The following is an 18,123-nucleotide window of genomic DNA, read 5'->3' as shown; positions in this document are numbered from 1 at the left end:
CTGAGGGGAACCCACCATGATGTACTGATGTCTCCTGTGCACTGAAGCAGGGACTGAGGGTCCACAAAGTCCAGTGTAGCACAGAGGGTAAAGCAGAAAGATTAAGATTATCAGTAGATGATGCCAAGGACAGTGAATCAAAAAACAGTGAGAAGTTATGTGCTCCCCACTTCAGGCTGATCATTAGGCCCTCGCTTAGGAAAGGTGAAACTTGGGCTCTACTTTCCCTTCTGGTGTAGGAGCTGCTCATGGTTTCACATGAACTTGAGATGGAGTCCTTCCTCCCTCACTGCTTTTCTTTGTCATTCTCCTTGTGGAGTCACTGGAAAGATTTTTGACTCATGGAGGAATTAACAGCATCTTGCAAATACATAAGAGTGCTAAGCTTTGCTGTGGCTATACATCTGTGCTAAGGATCTGCAGAACTGCAGCTGCAAAGAAGCACTGATCAGTGCAAACCAGAGGAGAGTACGAGCTTTAGTTCATGCTCTCAGCTCAGTCTGTGACACACAAATTTGAAAACTTCAGCTCACATTCTGCAGCGGCAGGCAATCTGTAAGTAGTTTGTAGGTCAGCCTCTTTAAGTGTAGTGATGGCTAGATTAATCTGAGGGGCACTGGATTACACAGCATCCTTGAGATTAAGCCACAGGAGAGGTGCTGCCATCTACCAAATCCCCAGGGCCAAGGATAAGCACTTTCCCTGAAAACTAGATGGAGAAGAGGTCTTCACTTAAATATAACAAGGTATAATAAACTGTCTCAGAGGTTTTTTTTGGTTTTGTTTTTTGTTTTTCTTTTTTTTTTTTTTTAAGAGGCTTTCCCTAAAATATGTGGGGACTAAAAAGAAATGAGTTGATGCAAACATTACAGAATGAGAGGGAAATGGATCCTGCCACCGGGTCTTGCTTGTTGCCTCTGTGATTCTTTCTAGACTAACACAGTCAAAGTTTCCTTACTCACATTTGGGTGAAAGCACAGAGAAAGCAGGTTGAGTTGAGAAGGCTTGAAACAATGCTGTTAATACTGAAATATGATCTTACGCAGTGTGTGTGTGTGTATGGATGTGCACGGGTGTTCGATAGCTATAAATCAAACGATGTAATCATGAAGGCTGTCATCTGTTGAGAAGAGAATTGATCAGGTCTCAAATATTTGATTATGCTGCCTGTTTTTTCAAAACATTTGTTATTTCTAAGCTCCTGCTCCAGTGATGGTCAGAAATGACCTAAGCAGCTGAAGCAGAATCCTAGTTCTCTTGTTAACTAAAAGCAAACTCAAGAAATCAAGTCCAAAACTTAGTGTTTGTTTTGTTTTGTTTTTGTTGTTTTGTTTTTGTTTGGTTTTTGTTTGTTTGGGTTTTTTTTTGCAAGATGACAGAACACTTTCCTGTTAAATGATTTTGTATGAATATAAATGTTAGGTTCTTGGAGGTACGAAAATGTAGAAGAATGATTGACCCAGCTGCTTTATCATGTCCAAGCAATAAAGAAATCATTAAGAGCCAGCAGCAAAAAGTGAATTGGGTTTTAAAGGATTTTCTTTTTGCATAATAAAGGGAACTCCTAGCAAGTCATTAAATTTAATTTAAATTTTCTCTGTTTAAATTGTTTCTTCTGCTTAAAACTGTTTAATTTCATATGGAAGTTTGTCTAGGTCTTGCTTTAGAAAGTTTAGGAAGACACACAAGTTAACAGTAGCTGATACATCAGCTAGAAGATAAAGTGACAGGTTCTGCTGTAGCCATAACACTTGCAGCAGCTATACTGAATTAAGGTTTAGGCCAAGAGATCTGCTTTGTTACTTGTCCTTCTTGCCCGTTGCTCAATTACTTGCAGGACCTGAAGGCTACTAGATGTGAAGCCATCTGCCCTGAATCAGTGATTGTCAGAGGTCCTAAGCCTGTAGCTCAGGAAGGGACTGGGTTTTGAGAGGTGCTGTGGTGTTCAACTGGTATTAAATGGCCTGCAAAACCTCTTTGCAAAGTCAGCATGGCTGAACTTTGGTAACATATGGAAACCTACCGTTATTTATCTATTATGTATTAGGCAGACGTCTCAATAACAGAAGGGCTGTCTCCTCCGTTTGTACAGAGAATGCTGCAGATAAATGTATAAAGCCTGCCTCAAGAAGCAGTCAGATTTTCTATTTTTTATTTTTCCCTTTGGAATTTAAGCAGGATGTTGTGTGCAAGTTGCACATTGTCTCTCCTTGTCTGCTTCTCCCCAGAGAAGCTCCAGGCAGCTGCATGCATGGCTGTGGCTGCTCCATGAGCCTCGGGCTGTCTCTGCATGCATGCTTAAGTCGGTGGGGCTGGTCCTCTGAAGTGCTGCCACAACACTGAGCAGTAGAAAACCACGTGTATTTCTTCCTGTTAGGGTCTTCAGGTGTTTTATGGCAGGCTGGCTCATGGGATGTACATGTATGTGTGTATGTGAAGGGCAGAGGTGGTCCTGTCTGGGTCAGACTCGTGTTGGTGCTGTGCCCCAAGGCTGATGGTTAACAACTGCCATGGCAGCCACCATGTGCTGCTGCTGACACCCTCTCTCCTGGGTGTTGTATCACCCTTGTTTGGTGGAGAGGTCAGTACCCCTTCCTTCTTCTCCTCTCCTGTCCACCCTCACTTGGACGCAGAGATACCTGGGCCCTGACCCCTTGCTTGTGGTCCCGCTGTGGTGGCTGTTAGCTTCCTCCAGCAGATCTGGTGAAGGTCATAGTGGAGAAAGGTGAATGGCGGTTGTCTGTTTGAAGGATATCATTACTGAGGTTTGGCGTAATTAATTGTCCTTTTTGCTATTCAACACTTGAAGAAACTGTCAGCTTAATTTTTTTAATTTGGTCACCTACGCAGTCATGGTTGTGGCATTTTGAGAGGAATGCTATTAATGATACTTAGCTCTTTTGCATGGTATTTCATTAGTAGATCTCATAGCACTTTGCAAAGGCGACTGAGGGACATTATTCTCATTTTGCAAATGGGGGAAAAATACAGAGAGGATGACTTATCTTCCTTCTGGATTATCGAGCAGATCAGAGGCAAAGACAGGAATAAAACTGGTCTCCTGGCCTGTGCTCTATCCAGAAGAAGGTCTGCGTACATCGAGCTCGTAACTTCCTATTACGCAGGACCACAGTGAATTATGCAGATGCACTCTCCCCCGCCATCACAAATCAGGCTGGTACAGGTATAGGCAGTAGCTGCAATATCTCACTATTCCCCCAAGCTGTCAACACTATCTGCAGTTTTGAGTACTCATTTTCCTAAATTAAATTTTGATCACGTGACATGGAGGTGTGCTGCATCTGCAGATCTTCGTTTATTTATATCAGCTGTGATGACTCCAATTAATGACCAAGGTCATAAGAAAATTATTTTGGTAACCTAGTCTGAACTCTTGTTCAATGGCTCCCATACGCCATGCACTGATCCTAAGGCTCTGGGCTGTACAGCCCTCTAAAATTGACAATAACTAGTGAAACTCCAGGCAACGAGGATTTGTTATGTGACGCTGATGTTTCCTTCTCTCAGGGCACGCTTTCTCCCGTTAAAGCCTTCTTGAGATTGAACTTGAAACTGAATCCTCCAAACTCTTCTCCAGTTTGTTTCTGTTGGCAGGTAAGCTCCTGGCTTTCCTGCACACAAATTAGAAGTTCTTGATTCCTGTTTTAATTCAGATTAAGGGAAAACAGTAGCAGTTGTCCTCCAGTTAAAAAAAACCTTTCCCCCGGTGTTCTTAACAGTACCAGTTTCTAATTTAACTGAAGTCCTTTACACACAAACATGCACACTCTGGGTTTCTGCTGTAGTCCTGCTGAGAGGTCTAGGTGGTGTGACCTGCAGGGGATTAGTGTAAGGTGTCAGGGGACTGTTCCTGGAGCGTATGTAAAATCAGCCTGCAGAAATGTGAGACTGTGGCACCACCTTGGGAAGAAGAGAAGCCCGGAGCTGACCTTTACCTTCCCAGTTAGTCCTGTTGGCAGGTGTCAGAGGGACATACTTGCCATCTGTCCATGAAGAAGGACAAATGACATCCTGTCTCAGAGACTATGACTTCTTTCCCATCAAAGGAGGTATTTGTATGGGTTTATGTGACAGCATTAAACAGAGGAGGCATGGGACCCCAGCTCAAAAGTGAGGCATGTGGTAGAGATCAGCTCTTCAGAGCTGGTGCATGCTCTGATCTAGCAGAGGAGCCCCTGGGAAGCTCACAGGTTCCTGAAGTAGGAGGCCCTTGGAAGGAATGTTCTGAGATGTATCAGAGAGAGCAGCAATGTTCCTAGTTTAGAGCAAAGACAGGGAAATTCGCCCTGCCAAATGACACAGCTGAGTTTTCAGTTTAAAAACAAAAAACAGACCAGGACTTATCCAAGATAAAACAAGTCTGCTGTGGCTTGAGTGAACTTTGCCTCCTTTACTCACACTGCTTCATGCATTATTGCGTGGAGCACCTTTTCAAATGGGTGATTTAGATGTCATGCCCTTCACACACAGATTTGCAGAGGCACAGGTCATATTTGTTTCCTGCCTATAAGAAGGAGGAGAAGGTACAGTTTGAATGATTCACCTTCAGGAGATAAAAAGAGATACTGTTGGCAAGGCTTGATAGACCATATATCACTCCAAGTATGTGCTGGGATATTTAACTCACAGTAGGAACATTACTTACGGCATCATTGTAATGTGTTTGTGATTTCTAACAGATCAGAGTGCTAGCAAAGTTTCTAAGTTAAATATGGGCTTACCCTTTTCTAAATAAGGTGAGGAGAACAACAGAGTCTAAAACCTTCCCAGCCAGTGGTCCTCCAGCATGTCTTCATTGTGGCTAAATAGAAGCAGCTGATCCTGGTGGAAGGTGGCAGTTGTTTCAAATAAGAAATTATTTACCTGTTGCTAGCAGTGTGGCTTGTTTCTTATTTACCTCATTTCAAGATAAAAGGTGATAAGAGAATTTGCTATGTGAGCGGATAGAAGCACTGGGGACCAAGTTCATCCTCCATTTAGCTTCAGTGAAAACAGCAGATTTAAAGCTGGGAGGAATGCGGACTGGTACATATTTACAGCTGTCTTAGCAGATGGGCTGTTGACAGATGAGGCCCCTCAAGTCTCTGCCTGGGTGCCAGCACGTACTGCTGTGAGCATTTCAGCTGAAGCCAGTCCTGGTGTTGAACAGGCCCTGACTGCTCTGTGTGTTGGGCCCTTTGGGTGGGTTATGCTGGAAGGGCAGCGAGGTGGAAGTCTGAACATCAGATAGGACCAGTTCTTCCTGCCAGGATTTGCAGGACCTGTCCTTAGGAGGCTTGACAGAGACATCTGCGGAGCTGCCTTGAAGCATGAGCAGCCTGATGTGGAGCGTGGCGCAGCCCCAGAGCTGGACTGCAGCTCCTGGAAACCCTCCTCTGGACATCGGATCTCTGACAAGCCTCCACTGTGTCACGCTTCTCTCCTTCCAGGTTCTGGCGTGCAGCCCTTCTGGGTAATAAAAACAGGCCAGGACCTGATAAAAGCAAGAACCATGGCTCTGATCTCCTGGTTTCTGTTAGATTGTGGGAGATTTCCTTCAGTGTTTTTAGGTGCTGGGGAGGGAAGAGGCTTTTTCTCTGCTGTTCACCTCTCCAAGCAGAGTTTCCAGCAGTGGTTGCTCCCTCCTGTGCTGCAGCTGCTGTGCTGAGTGTGCTGTAGATGGAGAATTTGCTGCTGCACCTCTTTGGTGCTCCATGTAAAAGTATGTTGTTAAAGTGAAATGGGGTAGGAATTACCTTTTGTGCTTCTGCTTTTCTTTCCATGAGATAAGCAAGCCAAATGGGTTCTACCCTCATAAAAATCCCTGCCTAAGCACCATGCTGCTCTGCTTTTATCCTTTAGAGAAAAAAGCATGATAAAGCTATCCACATTTAATGTAGAAATTCTGCTCTGCTTATCTCCACTTTACCTGTCTTCCCTCCTAGATTGGTTTCTCCTTTACCTCATCTGCTTGAGAGTTTTGGCTTAATACTGCTACCTCCCTTAATACTCTACCTCCCTTAGTAAAGACAACTGGACTATGATGCTATTTAGGAAGGATGTTCCAGAACCAGTGTATTGACTGTGCAAGACTAAATAAGCATGGAGCACTCTGTTTTCTGAGACATCAGAAATGCTTTTTTATTTTGGGGTTGATTGTGGTTAGCTTTGATAGCTCACAAGTAGTTTCACCCTTCTGTAGTAAAGCTGGGGAGAGAGAATGTGTGAATTGGCAGTTTTTCCCAGATGTGTCCTGTTAGCTGACACCACTGGAGGTAGGCAGAGCTGTGAATAATGCAAAAATGCTATGAACGGACTATGTATGAGCAATAAGTTTTTGTGTAGCAGATGGGCTTCTAGGGTTTGATCAGCTGTATCCTGCAGAGCGATACCTGAAAGCTGTAGCAGGGAGGAGTGCATCAGATGCCTAGCTACTACTGGCATGTGAGGCTGTAGCACTGTGGAAACGTGAGGAGCTGTGTGTGCTCTATCTTGACGGTGACCATGGTGCCACCTCACTTGGCTTCGCACTAAGTTGTAGACAGCAGTGGCAGAGCACGAGAAAAGTGCAGGATGGTATCCTTGGTAAAGAGGGCAAAGACCAAAAGCTGTTGCCATTGTGCTGGAAGAGCATCAGTATGTGGGCAGGTGGGTTTTTTTCTTCCGTGAGCACTGTGGGGAGCAGTAGGTCCCACATGTGTCCCTGTGCAGTGCTTCTGACTGGCTGGGAGCCTGGGGAGGTGAGATGCCATGGTGCAGACTGGCTACTAGTGGTTTAGGGGTACTGGTCCCCAGCATTCTGCTTGCAGACTGGCTGTACTGGGACAGCAGGGCAGCTGATTTTGCAAGCCCAGTACTGCAGCTCCCCTGGGAAGATCTGGTTCATGAGAGAAAACTGAATGAGTCTGGACTAAAACAGGGAGCAAAATCTGAGGGTTGCAATAGGCCCCTGGGCAGCTTTGAGCACCCGAGTGATGGAAGGGTGGCTGGCCTCAGGGGACTGAGCTGCCTTGTTGTGGGGTTGCTCAGTCTGTCTCTGAGGGCCTGGGGAAGCTGTTTGCAGCTCTGGGGTGTTAGAAGGCAGGACAAATGGATGGGCAGGTTGCAGGGGAACCCTTGCCAGCGTGAACTGTAATGACTGGAGCACCTGTTTGGCCTGGCCTGGGACTATTAATGATTTGCCTTTGGGGACTACTTCTCAGGGTCTTTTCTGAGGAGGCCGAGACCTCCCTCATACATCTAGCCGGGCATGTGACACCTTGTGCAGCTTCATGTCTCCTGGTCCCACACTGGGAAGGGAGCCCAGCAGCCAGCTGGGCAGGGGATGCTGACTGCCCCCAGTGAGGGGTTTCTCCTTTGCAGTGCAGGGCTGTCCTGGTTGGCAGGCCAGGGAGTTTCATGGACCTGCGAGCTTGTAGAGGAGAGGCCTGAGGAACAAGTATGGGAGCAACAAACTTCTGCTAAGGGTACCTCCCTTTGAATTCTGGGGGGAGGTGTTTTTTGTTTGTTTGTTTGTTTTTGGGGTTTTTTTTGAGTGAATTGCTGCATAGAGTAACGGCCTGCTCCCTGGAGCGTACATCTAATGGAATTAAAGGGTATCTCTATCTTGTTCTGGGCAGTGAGAGCTTCCTTGGAGCTGCTGCCCAGAATACTTGTGAGACACCCTATAATTCAATTAGAAGTACCCTCCAGGGAGCATATAATTATATCATATCTATGAAATGTAATGACAGCCCCCTCGTGTCACATGGTGAGCAAGTCTCTGCTGCTGCCCAGAACCTTTCACCGGTAAGGGACTAATCTGCTTAGTGCAAATTGAACTCGGTGGTGTACAGCACTTACCCAAATGCTTCTGAAGGGAATCCCTGCCAGCGGAATAAACCTGTTAGCAGCACGTGAGCATCGCCACCCTTACACCACTCTTCCCAACCCTCAGACCACTCTGCTTGCCTCCACCCTCCCCATCCTCTCTGGCTGATTTGTTCTCTGAAGCTTCCCAGGAATTTTGAAGGATGGCAAGTTTTCTTTAACCCTTTAAATGTATCTTTTTGCCCCTTCTTAGGTAGTAATAATCTGTGTTGCAGAGGGTGCTGAAGGGATTTGGCTCTGTAATAGGCAGTGTCCTACCTTCCTGCTGCTACCCTATAAGATTTTGATAGAAGTTGATATGCTCTGGAGAGAGAAATAATTGTAGTGCATGTTGACATGCAGCCACCTCTGGTATGAACTGCAGCATCACAGCATCTGCAACAGTTTAAGGCTAGAAGTGAGGAACACTGAACTTGACCACCACATAGGGGACTTCCATGGGACACTGCAATTCCAACTAACTCTCTCCAGATGCATCAGGTTAAATGAATCTGCAGAAAACCAGAGAGAGGGGGCAGGGTGGGGCCTTGCCACGACTTTGAGTACCTAAAGAAATCATGCAGAGGAATTTCCTTCCCCACAGTAAAAGACCACTGGTGAACAGTGTCATCTGCCTTCCAGCTGCCTTGTGATGGAAGTATACCCCTAGTCTGTATGGGTCTGACAATGCACTGCCAAGACTGTACTGCCCCCAGACCTCCTCTTGTTCAGAAGTTTCAGATAGTTCTCCCAGAAGGTTTGTTCACCCACATGAATAATTAAACCCATCTACCTCTCACAAGATTGTAGTTGCTGTGATTACTGTGGTATTGCTGGCTGTCAGCACCAAGATGTCTCTTTGCCCTCAAATCCCAGAGCTCTGAGTGGGCTGGACACCTCTGGAATACAAGATGGAAGAAGGGAAGGGACCTTTGAGAGATGACAGAGGCAGCAGGTGAGTGAGATTGGCTCCTGTTAGGAGGCAGGAGAACATTGTGCAACCTTGAAGGCAATGGATCTGAATCGCAATGCATGTCCTTGACTGGTGTTTTGGGGGTGAATCACCGAAGGTGGAGCAGAGGAGTGTTTAGATGGTGGTGTTCTCTACTTGGGGACAATTACATGAGGAATCACTGGCCAACAGGGCCATGGTCTGGTTATGTCCAGGGCTTGAAGGAGCCTAGCTGTGAGTTGCTGAGTGCTCTGGAAAAATACAGATAAGAGAACAAGGTGGTTGTAATGAGAGAAGGAAATGGATGAGAGTTACTTGCTGAGAATGATGGAGACTTGGTCTTCTCCCCTAATGTGGGGCCAGGGCTTGGTTTCTTGTTGCAAAGTCAGTATTTCAACCAGGACTTCAGTCAGTGGTGATATCTTGGAGGTGGATTGAAATGTATCTCCTAGGTCCCACTCCACTATCTAGCAGGAGAAGAAACTTTCAGCCTTTCTGAAGCAAGCCAATGGAAGGAGGAGCCATTTTGTGTTTCCTGTTCTTTTGCTGCTGCTGTGTCTACTCTGCACCACCTCCACTGCCAAACCATAGCACCTTGGAGCCTACCTCCACCCACTGCCTATTGCTAGGGAATGCTTCAGGTCGTTCCGGGAAGCTGTCTCATCTTTTTCAGGCAGCACTGCCTTTAAATGAGTATGGCTTGGAGCAACAAGAGAAGCAGTATTCTTCCCCATGTACATCTTATACTTCCCTCTTGGCACTGGGTATCTGTAATGATGATCCCCAACTTCAAACATTGTGGCAAAGCAAGAGATTTGGCATGAAAATGTTGAACCATTGTGTAAATCCTGATGGCTCTCAAGTACCATATCCTTGTCTGGAACAGGAGAGAGATTTGAACAAACAGTCATGGCAGGCTCTTCTCTGGCTGCATTAGGGTTGTGTTTTCACCACAACTCTGGAGTAACTCTCACTGCTCACCTGCATTTGCACAAGGAAAGTATTGTGGAGTAATACCTTGGTTTTCTGTTCCTAGGGGACCGTTCCTTTTACCATCTAGCTTGTGCTTCACTTGTCCTTAGAAACAGTTATGTGCTTTTCTGTAATAAGTTGGTGGGACAGTAGCATGCCCAAGGTTATCTGACCTCCTGTAGACAGAGAGCCTGGAGAGTGCCTGAGGAGTATTGAGGTTACCTGAGGCAGTTTCTTGAGTCAATTAAAGGTATTTCGCGTTTGTATTTCTCTCATGTGAAGGAATCCCAAATTGAAGGGATCCCAAATTGTTCAGCAAATTGGACACGAGGCTCATAAATAAATTAGACATGAGGCTCACGAGGCTAAATAAAAATTTAGCAAACAAAAGCCAGTGCCTGTAAGTGTGCTGTTTGGCAGCTTGCAGTGGTGGTACTGTTGGGTAGGGGTGTTTGGGGCAAGGGGGTACCCGGGTCGGGCAGGATTGGGGTTAGCATGCTTGGCAGCAGCATGCCTGTTCCACGAGGAGGGCTGTGCCTCTTTTGGGGAGTGTGCAGTGACTGAGACATGGGTGCCTGGGTGTTGAGCATCCTTCAGCACTGGCAGGCTGATCAGGGGGAGTTTGTGTGGTACTCGGTTGAAAACACAGGCTCCGAAGAGCAGGGTGGTTGGCATGGCTGGGATGCAGGAATTCAAAATACACACTTCAGCAAGAGCTGTGCTGCTTACATCACCACCAGGTAGCACTGGCTGCTGGGGACAAAGCCTCCCTGGTGTGGCCTGGCCATGGTTGCCTCTGAGATGCCACTGTGCCAAGACAGAGAATGTTGATCCTCTTTGGGGACAGAGGTAGGTTCGTGGGCTTTATGTCATGCTGTGTCACTGCTGGTCCCACCACCCCCCGCTCCCACAGCCCTCTCTGAGAAGCCTGCTCAGATCTGAATGTCATCTATTGCTGTGAGGCTCCTGCAAGGATGTGGTGTCTCACCAGAGCCCTGCCGTTTAAAGCATCAACCTCTTGCTGACCTGTTGGCAGCTGTGGAAATATTGATCTGTTTTACCTGTTTGCAATAACTGGGCACACTGTCCCCTCTCTCTGTCGTATACACACCATGTACGCTGAGGGCAGGAGGAGCAAGATGGTAGTGTCCTCATCTCCTCTGCTCATGCTGCCTGTACTGAAACCCTTGAGGACTGGCTCTTAGAGCCTGGTGAGTACCTTTGTGAATTGTGGAGACTGAAGTCCCATCCATGAAGGTGTCAGGGTCTTGCTCCGAGCCCGCTCATTAGCTGACATTAGGGTGTATGATGTGGGTACATGCCCATCTCAACTTCTGCAATAAGCCCTTACTTACCCAAGTCTCTCTCCAGAGACTATTACGGCCCCTTAGGAACTTTAAATTGCTTTTAGCCTTGACCAGCCCTAGAACCTACAAGGAAAACCTTTTTTACAGCAAATGACAGCCAATTTAGAGTGGGTATGTGCTAGATTGTGCTATTTCTAGGTGCAGGAAGGTGACTGGGAACACTCAGCATCATTTTACCGTAACAGATCATGGCTGACTAACCCGATTGCTTTCTGCGAGGAGATGCCTGAGTTGCCAGGCCATGGAGAGAGCAGGAGTGGGTGTCATTTACCTTGGCTTTTGTTTTTTGACGTGTTCTCCCATAGCATCATTATAGCTAGACTGGGGAGATACAGACTTGATAGGTGACTACAAAATGGATTAAAAAACTGTCTGGTCTGTCAGGTTGAAAAGGTCAGTGCTTTGAGGTTTAGTGAGTAGCCAGTTTCTAGTCACAGCCTTGAGGAGTCAGCATAAGGCCTGAACAGTTCGGCATCTTCGTCTGTGCCAGGGATGATGGAGTGACATGCAGCCCTGCCCTGTGCGCTTGTGGGGACAGTGGTCCAAAGGGAAGGCTGGTGTGCTGGAGTGTGGGCTGCTGTCCAGAGGGGCCTCAGCATTCAGCAGAAATGGACTGACAAGGTCCTTGGGAAGCTGGGCGAGAGAAAGGCAGGTCTGGTGCCTGGGATGGGGTCAGCTGCTGCCCTGGTGCGGGCTGGGGGCCAGCTGGCTGGGAGCAGTTCTGCAGGGAAGGAACTGTGCTGCAGGGAAAAGCTGGTTGCTTTGCACAATCTAAACCAAATCAGGACTGAAGCGGTGCATGGATTTATCAGTGACTTATAATTAACCAGCGATCATTGAACTATATGAGAAGGATCAATATCAGCAACACAGTGGAGAAACCACAGTGCTGGACACCTACGTGGACACCTGCTGGACACCAAGCTGATGTTCAGCTACAAATTTCTGTGTGCCGTTCTTTAACTGACCCTCAGAAGTTATGCTCATGCACACAGTTATATCTCCCTATAGTGTTCCTGTCTCAATGGCTGTTGCTGCCCAGGGCAGGCCCCGTGAGACCCCACAGACCTGGTGGTCCCTGTGGACGTGAGTCAGCAGTGTAGCATGTCTTAAATATTAGCCTGATAAGTAATTTCTACTAACTTGGGATTTTGCAGGCTGTGGCAGAGGATTATTCCCTGAGAGAGGTGGAAGCATCTCTGGCCCCTACTGGGATGTTAAGGGAAGGTCTTCCCAGGCTGTCCACCTTCTCCCCTGCTCTGGGGGACATCAAGGCAAAGCTGGTGAGCGAGAATTTCCCACCCAATGTCTGTTTTGTCCCTTTTCCCCATCTGAAACAGAGGAGTGCTCTTAGGTACTGGCCAGCTGAGGTGTTGGTTACTAGGCAAATAGCAGAGCTCCCAGGGAGAGCACAGCCCTGCGGTAGCAGCTTATATCCCAGTCTGGCCTGTGTTCCCCTTGCTGAGCCCCCTGGGTAGTGCTGGAAGATGTCCCTTGGCATCATAGCTATGTGTGAAACGTACTTACCATGTGGTGTTGATTCTCCATCTGCACAGCTGTATGCAGATGTTGTTGGCTGCTGGGAATACCCAAGGACATGCAGCACTGCACTCTCCTGGTGATCTATTGCTTTGACCTTTGGGTGGTATTTCTAAATTTTAAGAGACTGGCTCTGAGGTTGTGGGGGCAGAAGCAAGTGCCACCAGCCTACATGGTTGTGTGAAACTGTCTGGGGCCCAGCAGTGGTGACCCCAGTGCAGGTTTCTTTTCTAGCCATCAAGGTTGCAGCAGATTTGGCAGAGATTGGACGGAAAAGGAGAAAAAGCAGGAGAAATACTCCAGAAATAATAGCCAAAAAAAGTGCTAATGATAAGGAGGGCAGAAGCACCGTCTTCTTGAGATCTCAGAGATCATGTATTTCCTGCAGAGTAACACAACAGCCATCCTGGCTGTCTTTCAACCCTGATGTCTGGTTGAATTTCTTCTTTTTTTCTGTTAACATTCAATTTTTAATAGAGTAGTCCTCTGTGGGCCTGAGCCGAGGCCTCTTACATGTGATAGAAAGACTACTGCAGTTAGAGTGGATGGAAAGAGTTGCATTAACCACCTCTTTGCTAGTATTTGCTAGTTTGTTGGCAAAGTTATTTTAATGTCATTTTGACTAGATCAGTTGGAAGAACAGAAGCCATGCAGTCTTGGCAGCTTATTGAAAGCTTTCCTTCTCAGCCAGTCTCAGTTCTCTCTAGATGACTGTGTGCCATGAGGACATATCTGTAAATAGCCATGAAATTGGGCTGTTTACATGAGATTTTAACCAAGGTCTGCCAGGACTGGAGTGCAAGTAAGCACTGAAATATTTAAGTCCTATATGGAATAGAAGGACTTTCTTTTTCTAGATGAGAGGCTGTGGAGACTTCACAGGCCCAGAAGATGAGTGTGTGAAATATTCTTTGGGAACCCCAGTTTTGTTGATGGTGTTTCTTTGTGGACAAAGAAATAAAAAAAGAGCAGTTCAGCTGTACAGCATATTTGTTTCTTGCAGTGTTGGAAGTACAATAGGAAGCAATGAGAAGATCCGTACCAGTAGGGGCCTTTCCTGCAATTGTTCCTGCTCTCCATGGGTTTCAGTGGGAGCAGGAATTTGGCTCTTCCATTGGCTTTCTTGGCCTGGATGGAGATTGGCAAGTTTTCTTGCAAGTGTTACAGCTGTGGCTATGTACTATGTGTGGCTATGTGGCTCAGTCATTGAAGGAGTTAAATCTCAGTTATCAGGGTTGAAAATGGGACATTGGAGATTAGATCTAGAATTCCATTTTGCTGGTGAACTGATCACAGGATCTTATCAGCCTGCCACTCTTATTTGATTACTAACACTGCTGCTGCAGAAACTGAAAGGGAGAGATGGGAAGTGGCTATTGATTGGCAATCAATAGGGACAGAGGTGCTTTCATCAGCCCCAGGGAAGACACATTCACCTGATAATTGCAGCCTGCAAATCCCACAGGGGATGCTCTGGGTGCTGGATATTGGCATGGCAGCTTGTTGTGCTATTGGACTAATGCTAGGACAGATCAGTCTCGAAACTAGTGCTTTTGGCACCGGCCCTGTGTAAGCTGTGCCATCCTGTGACAGAGCCACCCACGCTCCAGCCTAAGGTTAGCAGCATTGACTGAATTCATCAAACATGCCCTGGGAGGATGGAGAACAACTGGGTATTGTGTAGTGGGGCTGACTGTGCTCACTGTTTGAATACTGATTCTTCATTAAACAATAGGGTCTTGTGCAGTTGGGAATAGAACCAAGCCTCCATTTTTTCCTGAAAAAAGCCAGATGGAGTTTCATATTACTTTTTTAATATTTCTTTTTTCTCTCTGTGTGTACTCCTATATACATTTTTTATCTCCTCTCCTTCTCTAGCCCTCCCTCATTTCTCAACTCAGTTGTGCTTTTGCCTCCAAGTGCACCTCTGCTTCATGTGCTTTAAAAGTCCTTGGAGAAAGGAGCCAGGATTGGCAAGTAATGCAAATATAAGAAAAGCTGAGGAACATCATACATAATGCCAGTGTCATCTCCAGTAAGCGAGTTCTAGGAGATTAGAAAGGACAGTCTCTCCTACAGCTCCTTGCATTCAGCATGCTGTGGTGGATACAGACTGGGGTGCAGATGGTCCCCAAATTCCTAGTGACTGGAAGCTGGAATATAGAGGGAAGACTGTCACATTCCCTTCTGCTCTTTCCTGAATTAGATTTGATGCAGGGCTGGGCCAAGCTACCCCTGCCATGGCTAGTTAGCCTGCAGAGCACAGAGTGCTGTGCCCTGATACAGGACCATTAGTGGCAAACTGGGACATCAGCTGGCTCAGCTTCATGGTGTTTAATGCTCAGTACGTGTAAGCAGGACAGACATTTGATGGCACTTTTGGCATCAGGCAGGGAACATAGCCTTGTTTTGCGCTAGTGGTTGCTGAACTGTGTTCAGCCATGGGAACCACACAAGACACAGACTTTTGGACACAGCTAGTTTTCTGATACAGACATTCGTGAATACTGTGTGTTACAGCCTTTCCTGCTTTGCTTCTCCTTAGCCTTCCCTTCTGCTGTTAGGATGTTTTTGTTGTTTTTTTTTCTGTAGTAAGTCGTGTGGAGCTGAGCGTGGCTACACCGTGCCCCAGGAACCCGTGGCTGTGCAGGCTGCCCCAAGCAAGAGCTGGGCAGGGTGCTCACTGAGGGGATCCGCAGGGATGTACCTCTGCCCGGTGGCCTCCTGAGCAGAGCTACCCCGTGAGCATGTGGCATGTCCAAGGAAGGGTGTTTCTGTGCAAAATACTTCCCTGGAATGGAGAGTCACCTTTCTTCTCCTGCATTCTCCATTTGAACTCAAGAGAGACTATTTTAAAAGATCTCGTTAAGAGAATGTTCCATTTGCATGATTAAGTCCTAGAAGTCAATAATGCCAAGCAGAACATTAATTCTGCCCCCAGTGTATATAGCTATAAAATGATATTTAATTACACAATTACAAACTGTTTATCTGGTAATCAAATGTACTCTCAGTGTCTTCTACACACAGAGCTTCATGTGTGAAATATCTTGTTGGATTTTTGCAGTCTGCTATACTTTCACCAATTTAATTATCCTGATCCCACCACATGCAGCTGAATTGACCTGTGCCTAATTCTCTCTCAATTTTTTCTACTGAAGTAGTATATATCAGGGGATGCTGCATTCACATTAAGAGAGTTACAGTGGTGTAAACCAGGTAAAACAAAATAAGGAGATTGTCCCTTGTATATGGATTGTCAGCCCTTCTCAATTTGTGGCGCCTTAAAAATATTCTTGAGGGGATATATGAGCCCCTTTAGAAACATCTGACTTTGTTTTATAGTGTATAGCAATCTTGTTTTTGCAGTAACCTTTTGTGAATCCCTCAGGAGCAGTCTGCAGTCTGCCATCAAAATGGCAGGCTGAAAGCTGCTACTCTAAGCCTTTTAGGCAAAATTCCCTTCCAAGTCAATGGCTGTGTATTATGCCATTCACTGTCCATTAGCACTCCACTTTGGAGGGTGAAACAGTTAACTTTGCAGCTCTTTTCGCTGCAAAACTTAGGTGGCCTAAATATGCCTGCAGCAGTTCTCTCTTATTATGTACTGTTATATTTAATTTCTAGTATGTTGTGTAAGAGCAGTGTACTAAACTCTTTTCTCATGAATGACTCTGAGAAGTTCTGTCTGTAAGACATAAAGAGATACACTGTACTGAGGGGTGTTGCATTTACTGATATATAACGTGGCTTTGTGGTATTTAAATAACAAGATATGGTTATGTTGTTGGTGGCTGCACCATGTGTAAAGAAAAATAATTACATTTAGGTAAGCAGCTGTATCATACCTTTGGACAAAATTAATTCTGCCATCATAGTGTTCTCCTTGATATTGCCCCTTAATTTGGTTGATGCAGTATGTGTGCCAGAATGCTGCTGAGATAAGATCACAGGCTCAAGCATCACTTTCCATAGCAAAATCAAATCATGCTTTTTAGTGGGGATCTTTTATTTTTTTTTTTCCCAAATGGCTGAGTGCAAACATCTTTCCCTTGATTTACTATTGCAATCAAGAAACAAGCACTTATCTTAGCACAACAAAATAATAAAATAATATCCAAATGATGGTGATAGGCTGGCATGTAGAAGTACTCTCTGCAGATCAGAGCTGGTGGGGTGGAGCATGGCTACCCACTGTGGTTAAGAGCTATTGAAACGCCCTGTAGCTGTATCAGTAGCAGCTGTGTGCCCGGAGTGGTTGAGTCCAGGCTATGGCCATGCTGCTCTCCAGGAAGCTCATGGTTGCTCTGTCCTCTGCCATGATGATGGACATGAAGCTTCTGGTAATATTACAGTATTTGGTTCTTAGCGCTGAGATGAAGGAATGCCCAGAAACTGTTGGAAACTTGAAAAAGGAACAAAACTGGAGCGTAGTGCCACTGGTGTCTAGGTTCGTGACCACACACTGGGCCAGTTATATTTTTATTGACTGAGGGATTGTCTGCAAGACGCTAATTAAAGTCTTAAATCCTTGCATGGATGATCTCATTCTGGGGGGCCTTACTCTGGCCTAATTGCCTTTGCAGGAAGATTAAGCTAAACTGAACTGAGGTCATGATACTTCAGAGCATGAGCATCCACACAGGGCTTTCTCATGCCTTAACTTCCCACTCCTAATTAATTCAGTTTAATTTTCTGGAGTGTCCCCAAGCAGACAAGCCCTTCACAGCATTGCTGGATTGCAGTCTTCTTGCGATATCTGAAGTATGTGTCCTCCGTACTGCTAAACCTAGAATATGGGGAGGAGCAGCTGGGGTGCAGTAAGTCAATGGTCCTCAAAGAAACCAGCAAAGGCTACTTGGAACCACCATCCAGGACTGCGTCATCATACTGGGGCATCCAGGAGAACTCTGAGCTCTAGCAGTGGGGGAGCTCCTTGGCACTGCTAGTCACGGAGCAGCCAGTATCAGTGCAGCTTGGATTTCAGTCTGACATGAGTCTGTTGTATTGCACTCCCGGCAGCTGCCAGGGTGAAATTCACCTTTGCTGACAAAAAATGGGAATCAGGCTTTTATTATGGCTCCATTCCCCGTAAGTGAGTAGGCTAGGATTAGATTAGATATAATTTCCACTGGCATTTTTTTCCCAGCAGTGATACAGTTGAGCATCTTTTCCCATTTTGGCCACACTTAATGACCTTATATGATGAACTCTTGCAGCTCTAAGGGAAGTAGTTTAGGAAGTAGCTCTGCTCGGTTACTAGCACTCCTTGTGGCAAAACAGTGGTGAAAGGTGTGTGAGGGGGCACCTAGTCCAGCCCAGGACCAAGGTTCCTGATTTAGCTTAAAGGCTGTGCAGTGGTGCTTTGACTGGCCAGACTTGGTGAGCTAGGAGTGCTTACAAACACTGAGGCAGCTGTAAGCAGGAAAATATGTTTGAATCTGT

General features: G+C 46.2%; 1 protein-coding gene across 8 annotated transcripts in view; it reads left to right on the top strand.

Annotated features, from left to right (window-relative positions):
* SLC8A3 (solute carrier family 8 member A3) overlaps nucleotides 1–18,123 on the top strand; it is a 126,046-nt gene that overhangs the window by 25,234 nt on the left and 82,689 nt on the right. The window lies entirely within an intron of this gene.

Source organism: Columba livia, chromosome 5 (assembly GCF_036013475.1).
Source record: "Columba livia isolate bColLiv1 breed racing homer chromosome 5, bColLiv1.pat.W.v2, whole genome shotgun sequence".
Taxonomy (NCBI): domain Eukaryota; kingdom Metazoa; phylum Chordata; class Aves; order Columbiformes; family Columbidae; genus Columba; species Columba livia.
Note: the sequence above shows the minus strand (reverse complement) of the source record. Positions and strands in the feature narration are given on the sequence as shown.